The sequence below is a fragment of the Podarcis pityusensis genome (genome assembly GCF_964106645.2).
Source record: "Podarcis pityusensis genome assembly, chromosome: 4".
Lineage (NCBI taxonomy): Eukaryota > Metazoa > Chordata > Lepidosauria > Squamata > Lacertidae > Podarcis > Podarcis pityusensis.
In genome coordinates, this window is record NC_138027.1 from 49633343 (window position 1) to 49651339 (window position 17997).

The window sequence follows — 17997 nt, forward strand, 5'->3', positions numbered from 1 at the left end:
CATAAATCAGTCCCGGCGAGAGAGCGGACATTCTTTCGTCTCTCAGCCAAAAACGAAAGGAAACTCACACACAAAGAAAGATTCCCGTATGTGAACCAAACCACGCCTCAGAATGTGAGATGTCACACAGAACTGTTTAACCCTGTAAGTTCTGATTCTCCTCACAGTTTAACTGGTGGGAGGCATGCTTAGCTGGCAGAATGGATGGAGTGCTAGTTTAAGGGAGTTTGAAATGCTCTGTTATTAATAGACACTCTAGCTGCAGTAATATGAATCTATAGCTCTTTCAGGAAGTCTTGTTTGGTGTTAAGTAAACAGGTAAGTGAATAGAAGTATGCTAGCTCCACCCTCCATTGTTGTTCCTGTCATCAGTCATGAGGACAAATGTCTAAAGGCGGGAACTTGTGGAGCTTCCTATGCATTTTAGAACCCTGATTTTCCAGGGCTTCTAACATGTACATGGAATCTCCATGAGTACAAGAGGCTCAACTTTCAGTAGCTCATCCTCTAACAGCTAACTCATGGAGGCCAACTGGAGCAGTGAAAGAGGGAAAGAACTGTCATACTCCTCACCACGGTCTCACATGTTTACTTAACATGGAATTCGTATGCTGGAAGAGGGCTTTTAGGAATAGCACATTAGCAGAAAAATAACAGAATAGCATCAATCAATAAACACTGTCATCATTGTTTAAAATAGTATTTTGAAATAGGGTGTGAGTTATTTGTGTATAAATAATTAGTAGGCAATACCATTAGCAGTTTTTGTGGTAGTGGATTACTCACTCCAAAGATTCCAGCTGTAGACCAGGCTACACAGTGTGTGTTTATTCAATATTTCCTCAGCAAATAATTTCATATAGATAAGATATTGGTGTTCAAGCCCTAAATGAAAAACAGCCATTATTCAGTGTCATATATGTCAATATAATAAATGTCCGTCGTGATTCTTATGAAGAGAAAAAAATGAAATAAGTCAAAAGAAGTGTGAGATTTATTTTTATATTAGAGCCTGTTGTAAATAATAATAATAGTTTAATATCTGATGTCCATAGTAGCTGCTTCTGTAAATTGAGGCTAGAAATGAAATTCAGTGATAGATTTGAATACTACTGGTGGGTTGGAGATGCCATGTTGTCAGAGGTTTGAAGATGTCTGAAGCTCTGCTGGACGAGTGGCAGTAGGGAGGAGGGGAGGGAAGAACAATTTCTCCATTCCCCCTTTCTTTAATGTCTCCCATACACCTCATTTTTGTTTCTACTGATGTAAGAACTCTGGCATCAGTAAAGTAAGGGCTGTGGAGGTTTATGCAGTGGCTGGGAAGTCACAACTTCTTCCTGAGGCTGAACATCTTACTTTCTCCATCTATCCATCCATTCATCCATCCAGAAAGATAAATCTAAAAGTTATTTGAGCTGTGGAACATGGCCCCAGAGACCACAGGATTGCAGCCATAATATTTTCATGGTTATTATAGAAACTCCTCCCCATGTTATTTTATCAGGCATCCCTGGAACTAGTTCCTCAGATTCTGGTGCTGCAACTCGGAGATGATTCAGTGCAGATGACTTAGTTGTCACTTAGTCATCAGGTATGGGATGACTTAGGTAATGCCTTAGCATGGTCCCCTGAGTTGCTTACCCTGTGATCTGAGATGCTGGAGAAGAGGGTGTGGTAAGGGACCACCATTTCAATAGGACTGAGAGAGCTACAAAGAGAATTAGGAGGGCTGTTAAGTAGAGGCTTCTGAAAATTGGAGGTGATTATAGACTTCCGGGTTGGCGCCTCTGGCAATGGCGGATTTCCTCCGATCGGGAGGAATCCGCTCGGTGGAAAACAGGGTCTGAACCGCCACGGCAAGGCGGAGACCCATCAAAAACCACAGGCGGGAGAAGCCTGTGGACGTGGGATTCGGCTGGCACCTTTGTGCCCCCCCTACTCGCGGGGAAACCTGGGTTTGGGGATCCAGAGTGACGTGGGGTGTGTGGTGCGGTGCTTTGAATCGACTGCTTCTTTCACGGAGTGAAGCCATATTGCTGTTGCCGGAGAGCGCCGACTTTTTCCTGTGAACAATTGGATTTTAAAGAACTGCCCGTGAGTAGAACGGAAAATTGGATTAAGAAACTTTTTAATTTGGCACTGAAGCGGGAAGGTCTAAACAGGAAGTCCGCCTTCCGCTTTTGTAGATAGATTGAAGCAAAGACACGGCAAGCTAGAGTTTAGAAAGTCGTCTGTAAAGGATCAAATTTTCATCATTTAAAATTACTGAACCCCCCTTGGAAGCAGGAGAAGAGGGGGGAACCTTTTTTTTAGACTGTTTAAACCTGCAGAAGAGAGAGTAAAGAAAGGTAATTTTCCACTGTCTTGAACCTGGGAGCGGGGTGTCAGGACAGACGTTTTGGGGAAGTTCATTGACTATGGACAAATGTTTTTGACAGATAGTTAAAAGAAGAGAAACATATTGATTCCATTGTTCCCCTTCGCATTTAAAAGGAACAAAATATTGACAAAATATCCGAAAAAGGAAAACTTTGTTGCTAGATCTGCTTTAAAAAAAAAAAAAAAAAAAAGATGGATACAAATAGAAATTGATTCCCCTAGAGGGAGCTTGTGAAACTGTTATTCGAACTGGGGAGCTTTGCAGCTGTAATAGATTAAGATCGTGGGACCAGACTTCGACCTTGAACAAGAATGTGCTCAGAGGCTCTGGTGCTTGCCTTTTGCAAGACAAGTGCTTTATTGGAACAGTTACATGAGAAGATGGATTTGATAACTGTTGCGATCGGAAATTTTGGACAGGCAGTGGGTACCTATATATAACCCACTCAGGAATTAATCCAGGAATGTGCTTTGACAGATCAGATGAGGGAGGAGGTTGTTGCTGGACCTCGGGTGGCAGAGATGGAGGGAGTTGTGGCCCAGCAGGAACATGAGTTGTTGGATTTGACAAACGAACCTGGAAAAAGTCAGATTTGGAGAGATGGAGTCCAGTTTGGCTTGGAGATGGGGGACTGGATAGACCCCCCTATGCAGGGATGTTTTGACCTTTCAAGTCTGGTTTTGGGCCGGGGGGAGCTCGGAGTTGTGGGGGCCTTTAACTTTGGAGGGACCTTGAAACATGCCTTTAAATATCACATGGATTTCAGTGTTGACTATGGAAAAGGGGCTGACTTGTCAAGAAGGGACAAAAATATTGTTAAGCTGGAGTCTCCCCGAGTGAAAGGAGCAGAAGACAAAGTAAAGTACAGGTATAAACATGAAGAAGACCTGCGGAAGGGACATGGAAGAGACTTAAGAGCCTCGGATATAAGGTCACCAGGTTGATGGACTAGATGGATGGGATAGAAAGGACTGACAACACCCGAGACCAGGAAGAAGAGACGATGGATGAAGATTGGAAGAAAATTTTAAAAATTTATTTAGAAAAGTATCGTAAAATTAATGAGTATTAGGAAAATGTTGGAATGAAATTATTTGGCTTTAGCAGAAATGTTAAAAAGAATTATGTAAGAATATGTTATGGTTAAGAGAATTTGGTATAAATAAGATTTAAGTTTTAAGTTTTAGGTTTTTTATGGTAAGATAAGGTTAAAATAGATTAAGGTAATTTAATGACAGAATATTGTGAAAGATGGAAAGGATTTGCTGAGATAATTAACAACTAGAATAAAAAAAAGGGAGGTGTGAGGAGGTCGATGAAATAAGTTAATGACAGTTAAGGATCTGGGAATATTGGATTTGTTTTTAAATTTTTTGTTTATTTTTGCTTTTTGATTTTGATGCATTGTGTGTTTTGTTTTTTCTTTTTGACTTTGGTTTTTATTGATTTGTATTGTTTATTTGTTACTTTTATCTACTTTTTTCTTTCTTTTTCTCTTTCTTTTGTTTTTTCCTTCTTTCTTTATAACTTTAAAATTCTCAATAAATATCATTTAAAAAAAAATGAAAATTGGAGGTGATTATATCTCACATGCCACCATTATAGATAATGTTGTTGTTGTTGGTATCCCTCTGTCTCGGTAGATAATGGAGGAATGTGCTTTTGGGTGGTGAAGTCAAACTGTTGGAGGGTTACAGCACCTGCTGTGGCTGTAGAGACATGTGCCTTTATAGAGACAATGATGTGCATCTCTCCATGGAGGAGTGGGACACTTTTATTAAGGAACTGTGGGAAGACCTGTTCAACCTAATGATCTGCAGATTCACTGAGCTTAAGCTGGCTTCTTCTGTAGTAGGTGGTGTGGGCAGAGGAGTAAAGAGGCTGCCCAGATGAGCCCCCTGAGGCACCTACATGGTGAAGAAACACTGCCAAACCTACCTCACATTGCCAAGCAGTTAAAAGGGGTTGAACCTTTTGACCCTGGATAAGTCTTCCTTCCTGACAGCAGAGGATGGTTGGAGCAAACAGATGTTCTCTGTTTGAGCAGAAGAAGGGCATGGACCAGTTAACTTAATGCTCCAGTGCTCAGAGCCAGGGTGGTGTCACTCCCAGGAGAATCTGGAGAAAAGCCCCCATCAGCCTCCTCCAGCTAGGCTGCTCACTTAGATGGAATTAATCAGTCCCATTTTCTTCAGTCCTTCATCACAGTAGTTAACAGAGCTGTGACTCTTTACCCCAGATCTGGCCCCATGTCTTCCTTTCCTAGGGTGGGGGGTAGTTCAATTTCCCAAGGTTTCTGGAAGCCTTCTTTGGAATGATATTTTTTGGGGGAAGAGGATACCAGAGTACTACTACCAGTGAGCTCTGCTTGGTTCAGTTTTATCTGTGCCTAGCTTTATCAGGAAAGTTTCATGGGGAGGATGGAATTAAAGCATCTCAGAATTCTGTCTACACATGCATGGCTTTTAAGAATGTGTTTGGACTGCTGGAACGGATTGAGGGCCAAACATGTTGTTTACTTCTTTAAAAAAGTAAGTGCTGTTGCAAATGGTATTTTTAAAAATACATAAATAAATCCTGTTTTCAGTTGTGAGCCTTTCTGTTAAAAGATTTGTCAGCTGCAAGAAATATCCTAACAAACACATCACAAAAATAACTGATTCTAATAACCATTTCTACAGCTCAGTCTTTAATAAATCTGTTAGCAGCAAAGGCAGAAACAGTAGCATCACATCACTAGAATTGGCATCATATGTTTCACAGGTTAGGTGAGGTGCTACTCGCTCTGAATCGAAGAGGCAGCAGGAAACCTTGCTGATTAATTTTACGCCATGTACTACTGTGTGGCTCCTTTGGGTAGTCATGCTTGGCAGTCCAAGTTTGAAGCACTTGGTAGTCAAGTCTGAAGCAGCATATTCTATTTATGTTGATTTCAGTACTAATGACTTTGAAGAGAGAAGTTCAAAAGATGCTCACTTCTGTGGAATAATCTAGCACCAGCTTGATTCAGATCAGACCTATGAAAAGTCAAATGCCAAACTGGGACAGGGTGGGAGGAAATCTTCTGTGCCACTAATTGCAATGCCAGTCCTCATTAGCACTTTGTCACTGCTGATTGCTGTGCTGCTCTTTACAAGTATTGTGACCGCAAAGGGCCTTATCAACTTGCTTTCCTTGACTGCACAGGATTTGCTCTGAGTCCCAGTGATGTACAGCAGCACAATGTTGAGTGAATAGCGCAGGAATAATAGCAACTGGGAGATCTAACAGAGGCCTCACTTCTGTTTTTATAGATAAAACAAAAAATGGTACGATTAATGTATGTCTCCCCCACCACCTTGCTTCCTTTTGAGCATTTTAAGAAATTGTTCTCCAAACTTAGTGAGGCTTTTGATTTGCACTCAAGTTCTTTGCAGGTTTGTTTGCACTGTAATTATGCTCTTGAACACTGACATATTAGAAAGAAATTCAGTGCATGCTAACCCCTTTCAGGCATTATTTGCAAGGGATGTAACAAGGCTGTGAGATCCATTCAAATAAAAATCAGTGCTGTTTTTGTTCCACTGAAAATCGCTTTTCACCAAATACTACATTATTCATCTTGTTCACTATTTAGCATAACTTACATAGCTATTTGTTTAACTCATTTCACTGTAAATGAAATGTTGAAACCATTATTTGTGGAATCAAAAACCACAACAATGATTGTATTTGCTTGGCTGAGTTCTGTTCCTGACCATAGATGAACATGTGAACTGCAGCAATATATTCTTCCTTTTCAGTTTGCACCAGAATTGTCTGGCATCCCTATTTACTGCAGTACTTGCAAAGGGGTCTGTATCCTCAGTGGTGCCGCACATGCCAGCAATGTTACCAAGCTGATTCATGCTCCGCTGGGTCTGAAGGGGGCTGTCTTCATTCCATAAATGGTTTGCAACATGGGAATGGTAAGTCTGGTTCAATCCAATCTTGGGGACTCTTTTTACAGTGAATATGCCCCTGTCGGATTCAGCCAATCATATATCAACTTCCCCATAGAATTGATTCCCTCCCTGTGCAACTTATCTGATAAAGCTTAGAAAGACTGAGCAAAGGAGAGTTTCCACCATGTTCACAGAAAATTTCTCACTGTGCAATCTCTATGGTCCCAGTGCATGGGCAGAAGTCACATGGACCCACCACCTCTGAAGCTAAGCAGTGCCTGGTCAGTGCCTTGATGGATGACCACCTGGAAACCACACGTTTGCTGTATAGCAGCTGATGTTGAGATTGAGAGATCACAGTGAAACTTGCAATGAACAGTTACAATTCTTCATTTAAAATCTGAACACCTGCTGATGTTAAGATTCCCTTACAACTTTTGTGGGGGATTGAATTTGTCCATGCTTGTATTGTGATTTGTTAAAAGATCACTTGGATATTATGTCAGCTGACCAACTGGCCAGCAACATATGCTTTATAAATAACACTCCCCAACAGTAGATTGTGATTTGCTGAGTATTCCACCTTTACACTTTTATCATTAGCCAAACACAATTTGACTTCCTTCCTCAGCATCAGAGAGTCATTGCTTCTTTGGGTGTGTTCACAGACAGAGATCTCCAACACCTTAATCTGAAGCAGAGGAGTTTTGGGGGTTTATGTATTTGTCGTTGTTTTTACAAACAGTTATTAATGTAAAATGAAAAGCCAATGGCATATGTTTCTCAGGCAGTTGACATCTGACATTGTTCCACTTGAACAAAGATTTGTGGTTTATTTGCCCCCAAGCTGCTTCTACATTTTATGAACTGTACTGCAGTCTTTTAATAGTTTTGATTTGATTCATTTGTTCTACTGCATTTCAATAAAGTAGAATGTGTTCATACATTTTTTATGTAGTGTGTTAATAGCTATCTGCACATACCGCTTCGTAAGCTAGTTATTTAGAAGCCTTCATGGAACTCAGGATGAAGGCAGATGGAAAAGAAAGAGCTCACTGCAGGTCCTTCCCTGTTCTGGGAATATATGGACAAAATATATAGACTCAACAACTAACTGAACACTGTCTGAAACCATCAGCCATGTGCATCTTGCTTGCTACTACCACCTCTTCCCAGACGATGATGCCCAAAATAGTGCTCAAACAGCTGATTGTCCAAATGTTAGAAGCTGCACCACTTTTGTCTGAAGCTCCCAGCTAGAGGGAACTTAATCTTCTCTGGCTGGTGAAGGATGTTAAGGTAGGAAGAGGACTAGGAAGAGAAAGAGTGAATGGGAAGGCAGGGAGGCACATGGTGGATTGCTTTAGACTGGCCTGTAAGAAGGTTTTTCTGTTCAGTAGTAAAATGAACCTCACGGTATAGCTGAAGAATATGAATATTCACACACATTTAGGCAGGAATAATCAAATGCAGACATATAGGATGGGTGACACCTGGCTTGGCAGCAGTACACATGAAAAAGATCTAGGGGTCTTAGCAGACCACAAGGTTATCACGATTCAACAGGGTGGTGCAGTGGGAAAAAGCTAATGCAATTCTAGGCTGCATCATTAGACATATAGTGTCTAGAATAAATGTATCACTCTAGATCAATAGTATCACTCTATTTTGCCTTGGTTAGATCCTGTCTGGAGTACTGTGTCCAGCTCTGGATACCACAGTTTGAGAAGGGTATTGACAAGCTAGAATGTCTGTCAGAGATTATTTGGCTTTGACTACTACATTGCAGTCCCATGGACTGCAAGAAGATCAAACACATCCATTCTTAAGGAAATCAGCCTTGAGTGCTCACTGGAAGGACAGATCGTGAAGCTGAGGCTCCAATACTTTGGCCACCTCATGAGAAGAGAAGACTCCCTGGAAAAGACCCTGATGCTGGGAAAGATGGAGGGCACAAGGAGAAGGGGGCGACAGAGGACGAGATGGTTGGACAGTATTCTCGAAGCTACAAACATGAGTCTGACCAAACTGCGGGAGGCAGTGGAAGACAGAAGTGCCTGGCATGCTCTGGTCCATGGGGTCACGAAGAGTCGGACACGACTAAACGACTAAACAACAACAACAACAACTACATTGCAAGGCGTTGGAGTAGATGACCTTTGGGGTCCCTTCGAACTCTACAATTTTATTATTCTGTTTCCAGGTGCATATGGCTTAGCTGGTTGATGCTGCTTTATCCCTTTGGCTTATTTGTTTGCTTTTTGCTGAGGCATTCTCTATGCTTTTATTGTTCTGATTTTAAAAAACTTTATTTATGACTGTTTTTTTGTACTTTGCATGATGTAAGCCACTTTGAGCACTTTAGAAATAAAGCAGAATGATGGAATGGGAATATTTTAGTAAATAATTAAATAATAAGAATGCTCCTTTCGCAAGGGGAATTATGTAATTCTGAAACTGATACAATATTGACCTTGCCAAGGGCATTTCCTAACCAACTTCAAGATGGCACATGGGTAATGAAAGTTGTACAAGATTTGCCATACATAAGCATTGCTGACAGGCCCCTTTATAACTTAATAGACAAAAACACCATCACCTCTGGGTCTACCACAATTGACCTGGTAACTTCAGCTATGAAGTGATATTGACAAACAGCTTTTTAACTCCTGATTCAAACATTCTTACACCAGAGAAGCAGATTCTATACATTCAAAGCTGCTATCTTCATTACTGTACTACAAACATTTTTCAGAAATATCCCTGGTTTTTAAACATTGCTTTCAGTGTCTGAAGACTAAATAATTAAAATGGTCCTCAATACTGGGGCTAATCTGAAAAGGAGCTTTGTGTCAAAAAGGAGGATCGTTGTATCATGATTGTAGAAATGCTTTATTCTCAGTGGTTCGTGATTGCTGACCAGCAATGTTTTCACCATAAATGCCCTTAAGCTGCCCTTAGTGGTATCAACACATAGCCTAAAATTATTTGCTATGTAGCACTGTAATGTAAGCAGCATTTGTACCTGATCCTGATTGGTTGCAATCATTCAGAGAGAAATTTCAGAGTGTGTGTGGTTGCCTGTGGGGAAGCACTGCAAAATCATAGGGTGGGGAGGTAACATTCAGGTTGCTATTCTAAACACACTTACTAGATCCAGACACTCTTGGAGGGAAAAGGTATCCTTCTTAATTCTCTTTGACTTCTCAGAGGCTTTTGATACCATAGACCATCTGCTGCAGCTGAGTTATGGGTGGGTGGCACAGCTTTGTAGTGGTTCTGGTCCTACTTTGATGGTCGCTCCCAGAGGGTGATAACTTGGGGAGTCCTCATGGGCCCTTGGAGCCTGCCAGATGCATGTGGTTTTCAGGTGGTAGTGGTGGGGTCACTCTTATAATTCTTTCTAAATGAAGTCATATTTAGTTGATATAGCCTTTTTGGCTGTTTGTCCATATGCATAACAAAAAATCCACCAGACCTCAGCAAAATCTTCTGGGTTTGCTAGACCCTTTTGTCCCTTCTTGGATGTGTCAGTTTCTCAGAGATTGCAGTAAATATGTCAGCTGCCCATTGTTATGCTGGCCACATCCTTCCAGCATAACAATGGACAGCTGACATATTTACTGCAATCTCTGAGAAACTGACACATTCAAGAAGGGGACAAAAGGATCTAGCAAACCCAGAAGATCATGTGAGTAACTAAGGTGTTCAAGGCAATGATTGGATTTTGTCCCGCCAAACATGGAGAGTTGGCAAAGTTAAGGTTTAACCAGTCTTTAGTGACTTCATGTGTGCAGTGCACTATGGAAACAGAAATAACCTTTTTATTTTTGCCTTAAGTGGATGGCTTTGGATCAGCACCATCACCAAGAAGTAGGCTGAGAACTAATATTAATTCCAACCCCTGGAAGTTGATGGTTTGAGGTGCTGTTTCAATAAGCAAAATCTAGCAAAGTCTCAGAGAGGAGCTGAATGTCATCAGAGTACGGTGCGCAATGTAGTCATACATCATCTCTGGTTGTCAAGGTAACATACCATTGCCATTCTAAGAATAATAGATCTTTCCAAATCCCTATAGGACTTAGTGCAGTTGTCAGGTAGTTATGCTACCTGGTTTCATAGAGTTCAACTTCTTGTCGAGGGTTTCAGAAGAGATCAATGTATTAACTTTTTGAAGACAAACAGAAAATATCAATTTCAACAACATAACTGTAATTCCAGCGTCCTGTGTGTTATTCAAACACACCCACCCCTTACAAAACAGCAGCTTGCAAACTATTTGTAATTGTCTGGACACAATATTGCGATGAGAAAGAGCCCATTGGAAGACCATCTGTTTTACATCTAGAAGGTCCCATGTTCAATTCCTGGCTTCTCCATGTAGGGATAGAAATTGTCATCTGCCTGAAATCCTGGTGAGCCACTGTCAGTTGGTGTTCATGGTACTGAACTAAATGGCAACTACTTCCTTTGTTGCTTCTCCATGTCAATTTTAGATTACAAGTGATTGTTGCTGGATTCCAGCTCCTGCCTTCCCCTACTATGGCTTATGCTGGCTGGGGCAGCATGACCAATAATACCTGGAAGGCCACAAATTTCCTGTCCTTGACCTTTAGGATCACACAATGAAACACTTGTCTAAACTAGATGATCCATGGAAACAGCCCATAGCCTTCAAAATGCTGTCACAATTACCGAAACTCCAGTGAGGTGTTTGCATGTGTGAATGAGCTGTTACTTCTCATGAAAGCCTATTGCAATTTTGTGTACATGCAGTGATTATTCACATACATTTGCATATTTACCTTAGACTATTTAACAACTGTATTTTTTATCTTGAATAAAATGCAGCATTTGCAGAGAACGCTGGAACCTTCTGCTTTTTTATTTTATGATATGTGACTGCAATTATGGTGAAACGAGGAAGCTATGACTCACATAAAGTGGATTTTGAGGGTGTTCTATGATGTGTGAAATGTATCTGTCCTTTTGGTGAGATGCAGGGTATCAAAGCCATCTTCTGCTCTGTTTTTATGCCATTTGAAAACTTTCTCCAGCCTTCCTATACAACATCTATTATGATATCTCTTAAAATTGAGGACCCCCTGGTCTTTCATATACGTACATGCACCTTGCAGAATGGGATGAGCTTTTCTTTGATGTATTCCCACAGTGATGGTGACTGTTTTTGTAATTATTACAATCATATTGGATTTATCTGAAATCTTGAACAGCTGCTGCCAACCGGAATCAGGTTGTATACAGTCAGAGCCACAAAGTTTATGCAACGTTAAGTGGCAACTTTTAAAATGGAAGAATTATGTGAAGGGAGTCTTCCCTATTGTATTTACTTATTATCAGACCAGCTTGGGTTAAAGCAAAAACAAAACTTAAACAACTAACCTTTTTAACTGACCTAGAAAATATTGCCCTGTCTCTTTAGCATGGCAACTAAATTAATTCCTCTCAATTAATTCCTCTCATGAAAAAGAACAGAGTTCAATTTCCTCCCCATAGAAATAATTCATAATTTTATGATTCAGTGGAGCTGGTTCATTAGATTCCATATGAAGGTACACTGCACATCTCTAAGGCATAACATATAACTATTGTGTGTGTGTGTTTTTTTAATGCTCCTGTGGCTGCTATTTTTGGCCACCTCCCTTGAAGTGAGAAGCAAACAAACCTCCAGAAATGTAAATACACACATTGTCAATGAAAACAAAGAAGCTGTGGGAGGGGGCATTATTTCCCCTTAAAAATCTGGTACTTTTAATATATGCCTTCATTTTATAATCTTAAAATGCAACTTGTTATGCTTAGCGCAGTACAAGGTTGTAATATTATCTTTCTTGCATATATAATGTATAATCTCCCTTCTTTATACAATTATTTGGAGACCTCCACTTTTAGCTAGTAACCTTAGGCTCAAAAGTTATTAAGTCCTATTCTTCCATATCCATTACTGCTTTGATTTCCTTCACTCATGATACTTCAAATAATTTTATGTCAAATCTTGGCTTGAAAGATTGCCTATCCTTCAAGCAAACATTCTTCCAATAAATGGAAAACGTTCTCCACTTACTAATATATATATATATATATATATATATATATATCCCATACTTTAAATCTAAATTGCAGCATATTATTTCATTTTGTTTAGCACACTGCATCTATTTTAAATATTGACAGTTGAGGCAGATTTTACTATAGTTGGATTATTTTAGACATATGGCAGTCCCCATGTGAGCACACAGGGATGCCATTGAGCTGGCAGTGCAGCCTGGCTTATGTGGAGACACCAAGTCTATGAATCATCACCACCATATGCCCCCCCCCCCCTTATATACAGATGTCCTGATTTCCCTGATAGCATTGAGACTCTCTGAAACTCTCCAAACCACTGGAGAAAGGGTGTTCTAGTGACATGGAGGAGTCCTACTTTGCTTTTTTTAGACAGAGACAAGTTGACATTTTTCAGAACGTGTGTTCTCCCTCATGGAGAGCACAGGTTGCGGGTGGGGCTGACAAGACACCTCACTGTTACTAGGCTAATGGTTTGGCCATCCTTTAAGCAGGGGCGGGCTGTTACTGGGGAAATCTAGATGTTGCCATTTGTTGATTGACAGCCCTATTTGTTAAATACAATGCTTGCAGCGAAGAACTTCCTCTTTTCGCTGCTTACTTCGGATCAACTTGGACCATCTGGAGGACAGTGGAGTGATCTTCTCATTGTCTGGTTACATTTCTTTATTTCCCCCTTCTCTTTAATCCTCTCTAGTCCCTTAATTAATTTAATTCCACCCCTTTTCTTTTTCCTGTTTGATTTCCCACCCCACCCCTTACCCTGCCCTTTGGGAAGATTCTCCCTGTACCTGTGAGCGCTGCCTGTGAATAATCCTCCTTGGCTTGCCTTTCCCAATAGGGAGAGAGCCCCCATTAGGGGCTTTCTTTTGCAGAAAGGTTTCCAGCTTAGCTGGAATCACTTTCGTTTATAGTATCCCCAAAGGTGGCTTTACTTTGGGTGTGTGCAGCGCTGTTGGCCAAATTTTAATCTAGCCTTGGGCAGGAGCACCATTTTGAGCTTCCTTTAATATTGCAATGAGTCAAAGATTCTTAAGAGCAGAAGCAGTGAGGCCTACATTCAGGCCTAAGCCTGCTACAGTTAGCAGTAAATTGTTAAGTCTCTGTGACCTGTGACTCATTCTCTCTCTAAGAATGTATCTTTTGCTTGCAGGCTCAGTTGCTATTGTATATTTGGGGCAGACAGAGTAGAGCCAGTGTCTCTGTGCCTCTAATGACTATGAGCACTCTGTGTATGCTCTTTAACTATGCTGTTTCTGAACAAGTTTATTTTCTTCAAGTTTGTTTTGCCCTGATAGTGGCTACCACCATTTTAGAGAGGAATTGTGGCTTAGTGGCTAGAGTACAGGACTAGGTCCGGGGAGACAGGGTTTCCCCCTCTTAGCCATTGTTATAACAAAACAAAACAAAACAAAACAAAACAAACTGCTCCTTTTGGACTATTCTGTGGCAGGGTAGTTGGGCCCATTTGTGATATCATTGCTCCCTCCCCCCCAAAAAAGAAAGGAAACGAAAAGAAATTTGGGTTTCTTGAGGAGGTGCTTCCCTCTAATAGGGCAAGCAGGGGTACCTGGTCAGGCGGTGGGCTGCCTCGAATTTGTTACTTCATTGGAATTATTTATGTCTGGCCTAGCAGGTGATCCTAAGGCTTTGCTCGCTTTGCCCTAGAATTCAATGGCATCTGGCAGCGATTCTGGCCTGAATAGCATCCCCAAGTGGTGCACGAAGCATTGGTTTCACTGGTTCCTCACATTGTTTAGTTTTTTGCAGTCTATGGCAGGGCCTTTGAAGATGCATCCAGAGCTTGCCTCTCCTGCAGAGGATGACTTGCTGATGCCCCAGGTGCCTTCTTCCAGAAGGAAGCTCTTCGGAGGCGGCAATCCAGGAGGAGGGCAAAGAGGAGCATGGATGATGCTTACACTTCCTCGCAGGGATGGGGACATGCGGACTACTTGCGCAGGTACATCATCCCTGGGCTCTGATGATGATTCATACTGAGGAGATTTCACCCCTCCCATATCCAAGAATCTCCTGAGGAGTCTGCTGATTCTCCAGAGAGGAGGAGGCGTGTTCTGCTCTCTACTTATTCTGCTCCAGCACCGAGTCAGTCAGTCAGTCAGTGTCGGAGAGAGAGAGAGAGAGAGAGAGGGAGAGAGAGAGAGAGACTGAGTGTTAGAGATCGTGTGTAGAGATAAGGTTGCTGCTAAGAGCAGACACTCAGTGCAGTGCAGCATTCATTTATGCTTAGACCTACTAAGCTCTGTATATAGTTTGTATAGTTGTAGATAGAATAAAGAAGATATTCTACAGAGCTGCTCTCCGAGTTGTTTATATACTCTGCTAGAGTCTGCTGTACTCTGCTGTGCGACGACTGTCTTCTTGTTGGAGTGAATCCGGTGCTCACAACTCTAAGCTGTGAGTCCACAGCACTTTGACCTGTTCCTGTGCAGAAGGTGGTCTCTGGAAGTGCTACCCAGCTCGCCTAGCCCAGTTGGGGCTGAAGTGGATGAGTCCAGTTGGTGGCACTGGCTCAAGGGCGATGCTGACATCGGTTATGGGCCCAGACAGTCGCCAGAGGTTTCTGTTGCTGACTGCCGGACGGCGGAACGGACGCTGCATGCTGGACTGATTTGCGGTGCCCAGAAGCAGAGCTGTTTTGGAGCAGAGTGTTCAAGCTGCCGCTGTTGCTGTTGCTGCTGCTTGATTTATGGAGGTATGTTGCTGACTGCCAAAGAAAGAAGATAGCATCCCTGTTTGCCTGTTAATTGTGCTCTGAGTGGGAGAGAGAGTGGCTGAAGGAGTCAAGGCTTTATCTGTGTTGCACGAGGGAAGTGTCTTGCTCTAAGTAATAGCAGACATGGCCTGTGCACATTCTGGCCAGATGGCTCTGTCCTTTCCTCTCCTCACGCCTGAGACCTATGCAGTTTGGCAGGTCAAGATGAAAGCGCTTTTACAGAGGGAAAAGCTATTTCACACTATAGAAGATGACCCTCCCGATAAGGATGATGATGAATGGCCTGAGTGGCATGCTGCAGATATGAGAGCCCGAGGGACAATTGTTTTGAGTGTTTCAGACCACTTGTTGGTGAACTTAGAGGGTCAAGAGACTGCACGAGCTGTTTGGCATAAGTTGAGAGATATGCATTTGAGGCAGAATGCTGGTTCCAGTGTGATTTTCTTCAAGAAGCTGTGCAGGCTGCAATTGGAGAAAGGTGGTGATTTGCCTAGCCATCTATCTCAGTTAAAGCGTCTCAGACAGGACCTTGTTCAGCGAGACCTGGCTATTTCAGAGGCTGTGTTTGCAATGCTTATGATAAATAGACTAGACGATTCTTACGATGGAGTAGCTGCCCAGATTTCTACCATGCCTTCTGACCGGCTAACGGAAGATTATGTGTCTAGCGTGCTCCTGAATGAGTGGGATCGCAGACAGGCTGTTAGAGAAAGCCGGGAATATGCTGCTGTTAAAAATGTGCTTGAAAATGTGCCTAAGTCTCCAGCAGGGGAAAGTGAAAGTGAAACTGCTGCTGTTAAATCACTAAAGTTGAGGTGGTGCTTTTCGTGTGGAGCACAAGGCCATTTGAGTTTTCAGTGCAGCAAGAAAACTTCAAAGAAGAAGGGAAACTTCAGAGGCAGAGGGGGAGGAGGACGAAATCCCCAAGCACCTGCTACTTCAAAGGCTTTGATCTCTCGCTGCTCCAATCAACGTGGGTGGAGTTTCTTTGTGATCGACTCTGGCTGTTCAAACCACGTGGCCAAAGATAAGGATCTCTTTGTTCATCTTGAGAAGCAAGAGAAAGAAATTCATCAAGCAGATGGGACTGTCCTCAGGAGTTTGGCTCAGGGAACTGTCTTTTTAAAGAGCCTGAATGCAACAGTTAAGAATGTCCTGTATGCGCCTGATATTCAGGACAATTTGTTGAGTGTTTCCCAGCTTGATCGTCAAGGTTTTAAGGTGGTGTTTGCTAAATCTCGCTGTGAAATTCGTCGAGATGGCAAGCTCATTCTGTATGCAAAATGTGTAAATGGTGTGTACCAATTGCCTTTTGTTTCAGGTACAGGTACTGCAGAAGCAACTGAAAAAGAGTGTTGCAATTTATCTGTTGATAAGAATGAGAAGTTGCATGACCAGTGTATTCATTATTACCACCGTGTTTATGGTCATTTGAATTTCCAGGCTGTGGCAAAAATGCCTGATATGGTTCAGGGTATGAAGTTAAAAGAATGTCCCTATCATATGAAATGTGTTTCTTGTGCTGAGAGTAAGGCAAGGCAAGCTCCCAAAGGTACAGAGTCTGGGAGAGAGGCCAAGAAACCATACGAAGTCATTCATGCAGACTTAGTGGGGCCTCTAGCGCTCTCTAGAGGCAATTCAAGGTTTTTCATGGTTTTGATAGACTCCTATTCAAGATATGTTTGGGTCTATATGCTGCAGAAAAAGTCTGAAGCCTTTACCAAGTTTCGCCAGTTTTGTAAATGGCTCAGAAATGTACATAATGAGAACGTACGTTGTCTTTTCACTGACAGGGGAGGTGAGTTTTGTTCAGAGGAGTTTGAGGCTTTTCTTTCTGAACAAGGCATTGAGCATAGGATGGCCACGCCCAGATCACCCTGGCAGAATGGTTTATGTGAGAGAATAAACCAGACCCTGCAGCAAGGAATCGAAACACTGTTACATGATTCGGGACTGCCTAATCCCTTTTGGGCCGAAGCTCTTTCGTTTTTCTGTCACGTGTATAACAGGAGGTACCAGTCCGCTGTAAATTGCACCCCATACGAGATGCTTCACAAAAGGAAGCCATGTGTAAAGCATTTTAAAATTTTTGGATCGGAGGTTTGGGTGCACACCTCACAGGGTGACAAGCTTAGCAAGCGTGGAGAACATGGCGTTTTCCTAGGATATGAGAAAGGGTCTTATTGTGTTCTGATCACAGACACGAAAACCATAAGGCTGACCAGGAGTATTGATGACAATCCAAAATGGGACAGAGTTGGTGTTTTTCAGTGCCATCCCATTTGTGATGATGGTGCAAAAGGGGCAAAGACAGTTAAGAGGGAGGCAAGTTCTGATGTGATTGATAATCCTGATGCCGATGTAAATTCGGATGGTGGCACAGATTATCAGAGCCCAAAAGCCTCAGGAGAGTCTGACGCAGATTCAGACTTAGCAGCTTCGTATACTTTAGCTCCCCACTCTCCCAAAGAGGAGGAAGCACCAGAACAAGAGGATCAGAGAGTTTTGCGCAGATCCGAGAGAACAACCAAGGGTGTACCACCGAAAAGGTTTTCTGAAGAGTTTGCAAAGGCTGCGGTCACATGCAACTCTGGTGGGGTTTTTAAACCAGGCATGAAGTGTGCCGAGAGTAATAGTACAAAACGCTTTATTTATTTCCTTACATGATATTTGAAGGAAAGTGTGTGTTTGAGTACTGAAAGTGGTTTGTTCAAATCTGCCTAATTAGTAATGTAAATTTGCATCTGAGAAGAAGAAATGTTTATGAAGATTTTTCTAGAAGCTGCTTATTCATTTGAGTATTCACAATGTGTATTTTGTGTGAACTACAGATTGAGGTTTGTGTTTTAACTCTTTCCTGATATACACAGAGT

At 42.0% G+C, this 17997-nt stretch overlaps 2 long non-coding RNA genes across 2 annotated transcripts in view; one reads left to right on the forward strand and one right to left on the reverse strand.

Annotated features, from left to right (window-relative positions):
- The first annotated feature begins 274 nt into the window (after positions 1 to 274).
- LOC308476211 overlaps positions 275 to 17997 on the forward strand; it is a 71497-nt gene continuing 53774 nt past the window's right edge. The window contains exons 1-2 of the long non-coding RNA XR_013985802.1: positions 275 to 318; positions 6163 to 6327. This is a non-coding gene — a long non-coding RNA (uncharacterized lncRNA). The remainder of the gene's footprint in view (positions 319 to 6162; positions 6328 to 17997) is intronic.
- LOC308476209 lies at positions 5047 to 9818 on the reverse strand. Its single transcript, XR_013985800.1, has 2 exons — positions 9455 to 9818; positions 5047 to 5661 (listed from the first exon to the last, which is right to left on the reverse strand). It is a non-coding gene; the product is annotated as an uncharacterized lncRNA (long non-coding RNA).